We start from the raw sequence: 13,597 nt of genomic DNA, 5'->3' as shown, positions 1-13,597 counted from the left end.
TCTTGTATGTTAATTACCTTTTCGGCCTGGATGCACAAAAGATTATTTGCCTTTGAAATTCTATAACTTCACCAGAGTCTATTTCAACTGTGTTCTTTTGTTCAGCAGATTTAAGACTCTTTATTTCAGGAAATTAGCTTCTATTACTTCTTTAATTTGTCTATTCCATTTTATTCTGTTTTTGTTTTCTTTCATTTTGTTTTTGTTTTTCCTCAGTGAAGGTTGTAAAAACTGGTATCCTGGTAAATGAAAATAAACAAACAAAAACCTCTGATGTGCAGTGTCTGTCAATTTATGTGGTGTAAATACTCCCACAATGGTTAATTTTAAACTACCAATATGATGTTATTGAAAATGGAGTTAGGAACAGGTATGTCTAATCAGCTCTTGCAAGCTGGTTCAAGCCTACATATGTACATGTGTTAGATCTCCTTTGTTTGACTTCTATATAATTTTCCTACAACTGGTTTTATGTTCTTTTCTTTTCTTTTTTTTTTTTGTAGTCAAGAACTGTCCATCTATCACTGGGTTTCAGTTGTGTTTAGTCTTATTTCCTATTTTTTAAAATCTTTTGACCAGTTTAATAATTTCCTTTTTATTTCACCCTGAACTCTGCCAGTTTCCCTTTCATTTTGGTCATGTTGTCTCTTCTTTAAACCCTTGTATTTCTTAATTTTTTTTTCCTTTTTTTGTTAGATCATATTATCTTTCGTTACTTTAGAACATTGGGGAAATATTTATTTGAACTTTTGTTCTGTTTCCTGGGAGTAATTCTTCAGATGCATATTCTTCTTTTTATTTATGTTCCTTTAAACATTCATTTCCATCCCCTATTCTTCCCTACCCCCCCCACCCCATTATCTAAGCACATGTCTGGTTCCTTTCTGGAATCCATGCTGGTTCCTTTATAATCATGATTCAGCTTTGAAGGATTCTAGCGAGCTGCTGATGAATAAAGAGTGAGGGTAAAGAGTGAGCTGGGGCAGTCTGAACCTTGATTCCAGAGTGCTATCTTAAACATCCTTCTCAACCAATTTACTAGGTTCTCTACCTCTCAGGTATATCTTTTCATGGTTTTTGTTAATAAAGTTGGTTGAGATTAGTTTCTTATGAAATATTCACTAGTAGGTAGCTTTATTATATTAAAACCCCACAAACTTCTAGTTATTATTTAACAGTTATCTTCCCTTCCAAAATTACAAATTGCAAATATAGATTTTGATAGTAGACAAAACAATGTCTTAAATATTAGAGAATGAATACATGCCAGATTAAGAGATCAATTTCACATACAAAAAATGTACAGAGCCAGATACTTAAAGAGACAATGTACTCCTGTTTGTTCCCAACAAGGGGACTTCTTGGGTAAAATCTGAAACTGTCCCCCCCCCCCCCCGTGGGCAAGTAGAGACTGAAAAACGGGGCAGAGTAGTCCAGATTATTAAGATTAGTAGGTGGCAAGTTTAAAAACCAAGGGAATTTACATACGAGGCTTGTCTTGGGCACGGCAAGATGAGCAGAAATCTGTACTAGACCACCAGAATCTTAAAAGTTTATATAGAGGCCTTATCTGGGTTTGAGACAGGAGGGGAGGGGGCAGGGCACAACATTTAAAAGAATAACCATTGAGGACATGACATAAAATGGTTAGAAACAATTAGGCCCCAAATGGCAGAAGATTGGACTTCCAGTGGACCTTGAGCCTCATTATACGTTCATTGCAATGCATTAGCATCTAAATGACAGACAGGTGCCATGACAGTTCCAAGGCTGACCATAAAAGGCCAAAAAGTGGGCAGTGGCCTAATTCCTGGAAATCCCCGACCCTTCCCCAAAGTAGTTGGAATATTCCTCCCACTCGTTAGCCTATGAAATTACCCAGCCCTTTAAAAACTAACCACCCCCCGCACCCCGGCACAGCTCTCACATTCTGAGACAGACCACATTCTCTCTATGGAGTGTGTATCTCTCTAAATAAATCTACTTTTTTAAAAATTAATTTTTATTGGAGTATGGTTGCTTTACAATGTTGAATTAACCCACTGCACAACAAAATGAATCAGCCATACATATACAGATATCCTCTCCCTTTTGGACTTCCCTCCCAATTTACTTACCACAGTGCATTAGGTAGAGTTTCCTGTGTTGTACAGTATGTTCCCATCAGTTGTCTATTTTATACATGGTATCAAAATGTATATGTCGGGCTTCCCTAGTGGTGCAGTGGTTGAGAGTCCGCCTGCTGATGCAGAGGACACGGGTTCGTGCCCCGGCCCGGGAAGATCCCACATGCCGTGGAGCGGCTGGGCCCGTGAGCCATGGCCGCTGAGCCTGCGCACCCGGAGCCTGTGCTCCGCACCGGAAGAGGTCACAACAGTGAGAGGCCTGCATACCGCAAAAAAAAAAAAAAAAAAAAAATTCACTTAAAATGTATATGTGTCAATCCCAGTCTCCCAATTCCTCCCACCCCACTCCTTTCCCCCTTGGTATCCATACATTTGTTCTCTACATCTGTGTCTCTATTCCTGCTTTGCAAATAAGATCATCTATACCATTTTTCTAGATTCCACATATATGCATTATTATACATTATTTGCTTTTCTCTTTCTGACTTACTTCACTCTGTATGACACTCTCTAGGTCCATCTACATCCCTACAAATGACCCAGTTTCATTCCTTTTTATGGATGAGTAATAGTCCATCGTATATGTGTACAACATCTTCTTAATCTATTCCTCTGTTGATGGACATTTAGATTGCTTCCATGTCCTGGCTATTGTAAATAGTGCTGCTATGAACATTGGGGTGCATGTGTTTTCTTGAATTATGGTTTCCTCTGGGTATAGGCCCAGCAGTGGGATTGCTGGGTCATATGGTAGTTCTATTTTTAGTTTTAAAGGAACCTCCATACTGTTCTCCATAGTGGCTGTATCAATTTACATTCCCACCAACAGTGTACGGGGGTTCCCTTTTCTCCACACCCTCTCCAGCATTTATTTATTTATTTATTTAACATCTTTATTGGAGTATAATTGCTTTACATTGGTGTGTTAGTTTCTGCTTTATAACCAGCATTTATTATTTGTAAATTTTTTGATGATGGCCATTCTGACTGGTGTGAGGTAATACCTCATTGTAGTTTTGATTCGCATTTCTCTAATAATTAGTGATGTTGAGCATCTTTTCATATGCCTCTTGGCAATCTGTATGTCTTCTTTGGAGAAATGTCTATTTAGGTCTTCTGCTCATTTTTTCATTGGGTTGTTTATTTTTTTTGATATTGAGCTGTATGAGCTGCTTGTATATTTTGGAGATTAATCCTTTGTCAGTTGCCTCGTTTGCAAATATTTTCTCCCATTCTGAGGGCTGTCTTTTTGTCTTATTTATGGTTTCCTTTGCTGTGCAAAAGCTTTTAAGTTTAATTAAGTCCCATTTGTCTATTTTTGTTTTAATTTTCATTATTCTAGGAGGTGGGTCAAAAAAGATGTTGCTGTGATTTATGTGAAATAAATCTACTTCTTACCTATCACTTTCTGCCTCTCACTGAATTCTTTCTGCAGCCAGACTTAAAGAAACTGAGCTCCAGTAAGTCCTGAGACGAGTTGTGCGGTTTCAGTTGGAAGATTGTGGGTTCGAGTCCCTTATGAAGTGAGGTTTCAGGTTCAGTCAAATACCCCATTCTGATGGTCCCAACAATACATTCTCTCTCATGTGTCCTTGGAACCGGCTCCCACTGTGGGAACAGCGGGAAGGGTGTACATTTCAAGGGCATGGGAGGGGGTGAGGAGCCTCTGGTCATCCAGATCCAGCTCAGGGGTTGACCTGAGGTCGTGTCCTCTCAATTACCTCCTCCAACAACTCCCAATTGCTGATTACAGGTTATTTTCCAACTTTTAGTACTGAGCATTGGAGAAAGTCTATTACCTATTTAAAAATAAAGTTTTGGAATCCCTCTGACAAATTAGTGCAGTCCTAGTTTGTGTATTCAAAATTGATATAGTCAATAAATATATTAGTGTGTAGTGGACAAAGTAACGTATTCCCCAGATCCCCTTAAATAAAAGACCTGTTACTCCGGCTGTGGAACTACTGCCAGAAGAAGGCCTCCAGCTGTTCTCTTCTTCAGGGATTGTCTCAGCTTCAGGGAGCTGCCTTGTCTCAAGTTCAAGTCCCTTGCAAGGCAGCTCAAACTCAGTAATTAATGTTATTATATAAAGGACTGGACAACTCAAACCAACTCAGGACAACTCTGAAGGGTCATCCTAGCTCCAGAGCTCCCTGGAGGGCCCAAGACTGTTACTGGCCAAGTTATAGCTTGACTTCTACCTCTACCCATCCCTGCCCCCTATATCTCCCACCCACCAGTGTTGGTCCTTAGTATCTTGCCTGCTAAACTCTCAAGAAATGTCATTGTCTGTATAAAAAAGAAAACCCCTAGGATCTAGTGCAATGCAGTGTTTACAGAAATAGTATTACTATTCATTTAGAATGTTTACCTTGCATAACTCCTAAATGAATTTGAGGCAACTAACAATAATCATAGTATTTAACCAGTAGACACAACCACAAAAACACAAGCTTTATGTAGGACAGGAAAGATAGTTTAAGTCAGTGAAGTTCAATATTTCAAAGCAAAATTTTAATTGATTGATACCAATCAATCACAAATAAACAACACCTCTATAATTTATGGGTTTTGCATCTGTGCAAGAACACATACAAGAAAGTAAAAAACAGAAAATATTTATGCAAATAATTGTGGGAGTGGGAGTGGGGGTGGTAGGTGGGTAGTTAGGGCTATGTGTGCGACTTAGAAAATAAAGAGATGGATTTAGAGACTCCTATTCCTTTAAACAGAAAAACAGGGTATGATATACCAGGACATATTTCTCCTTTATACATAGGAATATTGAGGGAGAAAAATAATCCTCCATTTATCATATGGTTCCTGTTTTGATATGACAGCTACTACCCAGAGGGTACTGAGCAAATGGGAAACAAGAGGGAAATGATAAATATTGTACCATTAACTAGAAAACTGTTGAGAGTTATTGAGTGTAACAGGGTACCCACAGATACAAACCTTTATTTTTAATCTGCTATCCAGTTGTGGGATCAGATACCATATCGCTAGCTTCTGAGGGTATTATTGGGGCAGTTAAGGACAGAAAAGGGAGTGAATTCTTCATTTCCGAGGTTGAAAATGCACGACTGGTTTTGTGAATCTCTCTCATTGTAGCCTGTATAGTAAATATTCTTAAAGATGTTGGAGCCTTCAGGGGTTGGGAAGAGAGTGGGCAACCGAGGGATTTAAGATGAACCACAAGGTATCTTTGCAAGCTTCAATCCAAACATCACTCATCAGAAAGCACTGTCATCTCTTGGTACATAAATGCCCTATTCTTATCATGCTCTGTCAGTCTTCTTAATTGGGCAAGCCCAGCCTTACCATTACATGTACAATAAATTGACACTTTGATGCCCAGTCTGAGCTTTTGTCCCATATCAGAAAAGGCAGGGGACAGTCAAGGCAGGCTGTTTCAGACTTGAGTAGAGGCTCAACTAGCAACTAGTTTGCTACCCAACTAGCAAAGTAAGCATGGACAAGTCCAGCTTCCCCTAAGCCTCAAATTCTAAGTCAGAAAGTATCCAGTTTGTGCTGGGCACTCAGACCCCAGCCCTACTGAGATTCCTCCCGGGTGGGCACAACATCCCGAGGGCATCTTCACTTGTTAGATGCCAAACCGTCTGTAGGTAGGAGGGGCCTCTGTGGGTGCCAGCGAACGTTTCTGGGGTGGCTGACTGAAGGAGGGCCACTCAGAGGTCACAGAGAGAGGGATTCTCTCGATCCTTGCTGCTCGGTGTGGTCGGAGGACCAGCGGCATCAGCGTCGCCTGGGAGCTTGTTTGGCCAGTAGAATCTCAGACCCCAGGCCAGACCAACTGAATCCGAATATGCATTTTAATTCCTAGGCACCTTGAAGTTTGAGAAGCACGGGTCCAGGTGATAGCAATGAGGCTAGCGGAAGGATCTGCCTCTCAGCCCCGCCCCTCCTCCCTTTGCTCTCCCCTTAAGCATAGCTCAGCTTTGGTCCTGCACAAAATTTCTGCAAACCCGGAGTGTGTGGGGAGGAGGCGTGCAGGAGCTGCCGGGCCGAGGAGGGCAGAGGCGAAGTGTGAGCGGATGGGCGAAAGGCGGCTTTCTCCAGCTCGGAGCTCCGCGACGTGGAGACACTCCCCCGACCCTCCCCCCGACCCCTCTCCACCCCCACACCCCGCAGCTGCTACTGCCTGCCTCCAGCCGGCTGCCACGAAAACCCGGAACAGCTGCGTGCGCTCCTGGAAAGTCCTCCTAGTGCTAAGCCGGGCAGCTGGGCATGCTCAGTAGCTGGGGGAGGCTTGCGTGGAGAGTAGAAAGCTTTGGCTTAGCCTCCCACCCCCTCCCGCTGGCCCCGGCCCCCCTTGCCGCTACCCTGCCAGTAGTAGTTGCCCGGCGTGCGCCCGGGGAGACCCGGAACATGGCGCTCCGAGCGTTGTAGAAGCCGAGGAGGAGAAGGGGATGAGGCACCGCCGCCGCGCTGACAGCCAGCAACCAGGTAGGCAGGCGCGCCTGGCGGGGCTGCCTGGGTGGATACGGGCGCGGGGACGGGCGCTTGCGGGGATGCGCACGGCTGGGACCCGGGCATCTTGGTTTGCCGGGAGAGGATGAGAAGCGGACGTCTGTGACAGCGCGCAATTGTGCATCTCCTAGGAGATGCCAAAGGCTGGGGACCGGCTGGCTGGAGGAAAAGGATCTGGGGACGCCCCCCGCCGCCCCCCACACCCATGCGCTGCCATCCAGCCTGGGCTCTCTATGGGTCAAATAAAGGGTAGTTCTTTTCTGCTGGGCAGGAGGGCGTGGGGGAGAATCCCGGATACCAGTCCTGGGAGTGCACTGGTCCCCCGGACCGCTGGCAAGCCCAGCACCAGTTCTTTGTGTATACAGCCGCGCACGCCCGGGGGGTGCCAGGGTGCCTGCTTCCCCCGAGAAGTGTTGGACATATTGCCAGGGCAGGATCCCCATTTGGTTTTTGTCTCTTGGCAGGTGTAGACTGGAGGATGCAATAGCTGAGCCTTTATGGGGCTGTGTTTTCCTTTGTTACTTGCCTTGGTGTATGCGTGTGTGCGCGTGGTGGGTTGTAATGGAGAGAGAGAACTTCTGCTCGTGGGCACGGGTGTGGACAAAGCGTGGAAGAGAATCTAGGATCCAAACTCTTGTCAAAATTGCCTGCGATGTCGACCTCCTGGAGGGTAAACTTGAAAAGTCCAGAGATCATCAGTGCCCAGTTTGAAGGAGAAGCATGTTCGCCTTTCTTAAACCCATGTGTGTGTATCTGGAGCTTTAAACATGGGACGCGAGGCAATTCAACATTAGGTATCAATTAAGGGAATTTGAAGCATTGGGGTTTTCTATGCTGATCTTTTTTTTTTTTAAGGCCAAATTAATTAAAAAAAAGAAAAGTTGGCACAAAGCCAGAGGAAAGTGTCATCGTTAATAGTTAATGACAGTTTGGAAGGCAGAATACACTTTTGGGGAAATCAGGAAACCTGGCATTCCACAGGGTTCGACGAAGAAATAGCCATAGGGTCTTAGGTAACTCACAAAACCTCTCAGTGCATCCCTTTCCTTTCTGGGGTTAGGTAGATACTATGTTAACCTGAGTCCAGATGGACTAGACCACTCTTTAGAAGTCCCTCCTACACTAGAATTCTATGAAATTGACACCCCATAATAACAGCTCTGCACCTTACATTTGTATGTCTGTTTTATTCAGCCCAACAACTCACTGAGTTAGGGAGGAAAGGTAAATTTAGAATATGCTTTTATTTTTTGCTTTATAATTTAAGGGATGGACATCTGCGACATCTGAAGTTTAGAGACACTTCCCTCCGTACTTACAGTATTTATTTTTATGGGCTCCTTAGGTGGCAAGAATGAGTTAGTATCATCAAAATGAAATGGGAGATGCTAGAAGAAAATGCATTTAATTAAAGTAAAGCCATAAATGTCCAGTCTGATGATAATACCTTGACTTGGAATACATATGTGCAAAGCAGACGCACTGCTAATGGAAGCAGTAGAAGTTGATGGCAAATTCATTGATAGAATTGCTCTTATAATGACGTTTTTTGTGCTCCTCTGTGAATGGGTAGAGACTGACTGTACTAGGTCCCTGAACTTGTTGTTTTGCTAATAATATGAGTTTTAATTGCAGGCACTGAAAACAGTATGACTGTGCCTCCCCCCGCTCCTTCACTTTGCTAAAATGTTGCAGGTGTAAGAGGCAGGTGTTCTAGGCTGTCTAGTCACCTTGGTGATGAGACAGCTGAGTTCGAGCTCTGACGCTTTCATATTTAGCTTTGTGATCTTGGGCAAGTTATTTAACTTTCCCAAGCCTCAGTTTCCTCATCTGTAAGACAAGTCTAGAACTAGTAAGACTTAACCTTAAGACTTAAATGGGTAGGTGTGTGGATTACTCATAATCTAAACCACAACCAATGGTGGTGATCGTTATAAGAGGAAGGGAAATGGAGGTTTGTTTAGCCCGTACTCTGTGCCCTGTATTAAGCTAGACAAGTTCAAACATGTGATCTCATGTAATCTTCCTAACTGTATTAGTTTCCTGGGGCTGCCATAACAAATTACCAAAAACTAGAGGGTTTAAAACGGCAGAAATTCATTCTCTCACAGTTCTGGAGACTACAAGTTCATAAGCAAGGTTTAGGCAAGGCCATGCTCTCTCGGAAGCCTCAAGAGGAGGATCCTCTCTGGCTTCCCCCAGTTTCTGGCAGACACAGGTATTCCTTGATTTGTGACAGCATAACTCTAATTTCTGCCTCCATCTTCACATGGTGGAGTTCCCCCTTCTGTAAATAAGGACACCATTCGCATTGGATTCATATTGGATTTAGGGCTCCTCTAATTCGGTGTGACCTCATCTTAACTTGATTACATCTGCAAAGACCCTATTTCCTAATCAGGTCACATTTTTAGGTTCCGGTTAGGTATGAATTTGGGGGGGACACTATTCAGCCCGGTACACCCTATTATCTATATTTAATGACAATATTATTATTATTATGTCAGCCTACCAGCAGGATGTAAAGGTAAAATAGCATGGGTTCAGAAAAGACTTTAAAGCTTATTTAATTCAGCTAACATATTTGAGGTTTTATATACCCAAACATGGTAGGGAAGAGCAGCATTCAAAGGTATCTCATTTATACAAATGTCACTTGTCTGGAAACCAAGTCAATCCAGGGTTTCAATCTTGTACAGGTAACACACCTGACATACCCTGTCCCAAATGGATTTGTTAATGTTTGCCTTCCTCCCTTTTTTCTACCCCACAAACGCAATGCAAACAAAGAGCAGAAAACCATATTAAACAACAAAAATAACAGCAGTAACAAAAACACCCCGATCTTAACACCTTCCTAATCTTTCTTATCCTGGTAAATGGCACCACTGTCCATGGAGTTGCCAGAAACTCAAGAATCACCTCTGATACCTCTATTCCCTTTGTACTCCATATCAAAAACTATCACAAATTCTTGCAAATTCTGTCTTCTACATATATCTCTAAAATCTTGATAGATTCTTCTTTCCATCCCCACTGCCACCACCATCAAACTTCAAGTTGTCTTCATGTCTCACTTGGTCCACTAGTATAACTTTCTAACAAGACTCCTGGTTCTCTGCTTGGCCCCTCCAATCCTTTATCCAGAACAGATAGAATCATGTCAGTCCCCTGCATAAGATGCATTCATGTACCTGGGACAGTTTCCAGAGACTCTTGGAGCCTGGGGGACTTGGCTGGCCTCATCTTGGGCATCTCTTCTTCTTACTCCTGTCATACTGACCTGTTTCTTGAACATCCCAAGCACTTCCCCCTATACTTTGCCAGTCCAAGCTCTACTCCCGCTTTGGGCCTCCTTGATCTCCTCTCCTCACCAACCCAAATCTATCATCACCTTTCTACTTTTCTTCCATAGCACTTACCTCAATTTGCAGTTTCCTATTTATTTCTTTGGCCATTCATTTAATGTCTAAGCTCTGTGATGGCCTTTTGTTTTGTGTCTTTCATGTAGAAGATGCTTAATAAATGGTGAATGAGTGAAGGAATGAATACTCCTCCTCACAGCATTTTTCTGTGCCAATTTAAAGATATGATTTTTTAGAAACTTTTTCTTTACTACTTATATAAAAAGAGCAATTTAGAAACTCATTCTGACTTTTTCTTGGCTTTAACAAATGCATCTTCGAAGAATTGATTTTAAGTGGGAAGTTAAGAATTGAGTCAAAATATTTTCTGGCAACTGAGGCTTTTGTAAAAATGTCAGTCAACAGAATTTCCCAAATATTTGTTGGACATTTACATTTTCCATGCTAGGCCCTAGGAAGACAGTGGTGAACCAGACTTTTAGCCTTCTAGAGATTAATAGTAACAATAAATAATCCTGATGTGTAATTATAATAATTAATAATATTATATATTGAGCTTTTGTTATATGGCAGGTTCTCTTTCATCCCTATTCCTACTCATTACTACAGATGGCTCTCCAGTCTTTCCCAGTAATACAGAACCCAAATTAGATGCACAACAAATATTTGATGAATTAATAATTAAATACTATTATCCTGATCTTTCAAAATAGGAAACTTGCGCTTCTCTGGGGAAAAAAGAATCTGCTCATATATAGAAGTGCATGCAGTTGCTTTCTGAATATATCTAGGTGGACTCTGTTCTACTTTAAAAATTATCCTGCCTATTGTCTCTGGGGTTAAAAATAAGAGACAGATTGCTCTTTATGTGAAAACAGGTTCCTGGTGTGTTTCTTTGTCTTCCACAGTTGTCAAAATTCTTAATCACCAGCTGAATTGTTTTATCTGTCCTGTTTAATCCAAGTGAGAATTGACTTAATCTCTCTCATTTAGAGCCCTTTTTGGTAGTTTTGAATAGCAAGACTAAGTACCTGAGGGAAATGAAGGTGGTTCAACATGGGAACACAGGTTACATTTTGTATTTCTAGGGTGGCCTCAATTTCATGTCATTTTAGTAGTTGCATAATAGGTGATTTGTAAAAATAAATAAAAGTATCATTTAATGAATATGCTTATGTATTACTTTTTACCTAAGCAAGGAAGAAATCAGACACTGTATCTTGATTTTGTTTAAAAGCAATGGATATACAGTTGAGTCAATTAAAACCTAAAGAAACTAATAAGAGAGGTCAGTAAAGTGGTTGGTTATAAAATACATGTTCAGAAATCAAGGATTACCTCCAATGCCAGTATTTACCAACTAAAAAATACAGTAGAAAATGACTCTGTTCATGAATCCACAAAAATATATATTATCTAAGAAGAATAGGAAATGTACATAAAATATCAATACTTGGAAAAAAAATCTAAGGACTCACGTAGGAAAGCTATAAAATTTTACTCAGACACATAAAATAAGAAACAAACAAATGAAAACATGCCTTATTCTTGGATAGAAAGATAGATATTATGATACGGTTATTTTTCCAGCATAATTGTATAGTTTTATTGCATTGGGATTCGGGAAAATTTGTCAAAATGATTCTAACATTCATCTGGAAGAATAATTGTATGACATTAGTCAAGAAAATTTTGCAAAAGAATATATATGGAGGTTGGGGTGGGTTGCCCTTCCAGAAATAAAAATAAATCTGATCATTGAACTACAATCATTATAGCAGAATAGTACTGGTGTAAAAATCAATAGATAGCTCAATGGAATAGAATAGTCTAGAAATAGACTCAGGTAGTTTTTGGAAACAGAACTGTGATGGAGAAAGCATTTTGAAACAGGAATATTTGACCAAAGAGTCAAGGAAATTGGCTAATTATGTAGAAAACATTCAAATAAGAACCTCTGTTTACATGACTCACTAGACTAGCTTTCCAAATTGGAAGGTTTATCTGCCAGGTGAGAAAGCCAGAAGAAAATATGTATTAATTTTAGGGCAGTAATTTTTTAATATAAAATTAATGGAACGAATCATAAAGCAAAAGATAGATTTGAATATATTTTAAACTTTTGCATGCAAAAAAATACAGTTTAAAGCAAAAAGTAATCATGGAAAAGAATATTTTCTGTCTCTGAGCATGACAGAACAGTTAATATAATAATCACAGTGAAGAACTCTTAGATATCAGTAAGTAGAAAATAGAATTGCCCAAATATCTGAATAATTAAAAAGAAAGAAAAATGCTAATATACATATTTAATAAATATCCTTACAATTAATCACAGAAATGGAAATTAAAACAAAAATGCGATGCCATGTTTCATGGATTAAACCAGCAAAATGTATATACGTATATATAAATAAAAATAAATAAAATACTTAGTACTGGCAAGGACACAGTGAGAAGGACATTCACATTACTACTGGTGGAAGAATTACATGATACAACCTTTTTGGAGAACAATTTAAAAATATATGTCAAAAGCTTTTAAAAGTTCAGATTATTTGACACACTGTTTCTCTGGCTGCTTCTTTTAGTTTTTGCTAAGGAAGTAGATGCAGACAAAAACTTACATGGAGAATTGTTTGTTATAATATTCTAAAATAATAAAAAAATTGAAAACAATCTATATAAAAATTGGGGGTGGGGACTTCCCTAGTGGTGCAGTGGTTAAGAATCCGCATGCCAATGCAGGGGACACGGGTTCGAGCCCTGGTCCAGGAAGATTCCCACATGACGCAGAGCAACTAAGCCCGTGCACCACAACTACTGAGCCTGCGGTCTAGAGCCTGCGCGCCACAACTCCTGAGCCCATGTGCCACAACTACTGAAGCCCGCGCACCTAGAGCCTGTGCTCCACAACAAGAGAAGCCACCGTAATGAGAAGCCCACACACCATAATGAAGAGTAGCCCCCACTCGCTGCAACTAGAGAAAGCCCGTGCACAGCAACAAAGACCCAATGCAGCCAAAAATAAATAAATAAATAAAATTTATTAAAAAAAAAATTGGGGGTGGGTTAAAGGTATTTTAAAGTCCCCCAAGTGATAGACTATGACACATATTAAAAGTGATCATTTCAAAGATTATGTAATAACAAGGAACAACCTTCACAACAATTTTAACTGGAATTAACCAAATGCAGTACTGCATTACAATGATATGTGTTTCAGAAATATCACCGATAGGCATATAAAATTTGGAAAAAGGACTTCCCTGGTGGTGCAGTGGTTGAGAGTCCGCCTGCCAATGCAGGGGACACGGGTTCGTGCCCCGGTCTGGGAAGATCCCACATGCCGCAGAGCGGCTGGGCCCGTAAGCCATGGCCGCTGAGCCTGTACGTCCGGAGCCTGTGCTCCGCAACGGGAGAGGCCACAACAGTGAGAGGCCCGCGTATCACAAAAAAAAAAAAAAAAAAAAAAAAAAAACTGGAAAAAAAAACAAAGTTAGGCATTGTCTGGGCAGTAGAAATATGGATGGCTTATATTTTTTATACCTTTCTGAATTTTTCAAAATTTAGTCAATGATAACATATTGTGAGTTAGAAAAAAACACTGTT

General features: G+C 40.9%; 1 long non-coding RNA gene across 1 annotated transcript in view; it reads left to right on the top strand.

Annotated features, from left to right (window-relative positions):
- The first annotated feature begins 6,113 nt into the window (after positions 1 to 6,113).
- LOC125961423 (uncharacterized) overlaps positions 6,114 to 13,597 on the top strand; it is a 133,905-nt gene continuing 126,421 nt past the window's right edge. The window contains exon 1 of the long non-coding RNA XR_007472137.1: positions 6,114 to 6,596. This is a non-coding gene — a long non-coding RNA (uncharacterized LOC125961423). The remainder of the gene's footprint in view (positions 6,597 to 13,597) is intronic.

The sequence above is a fragment of the Orcinus orca genome, chromosome 16 (assembly GCF_937001465.1).
Source record: "Orcinus orca chromosome 16, mOrcOrc1.1, whole genome shotgun sequence".
Lineage (NCBI taxonomy): Eukaryota > Metazoa > Chordata > Mammalia > Artiodactyla > Delphinidae > Orcinus > Orcinus orca.
Note: the sequence above shows the minus strand (reverse complement) of the source record. Positions and strands in the feature narration are given on the sequence as shown.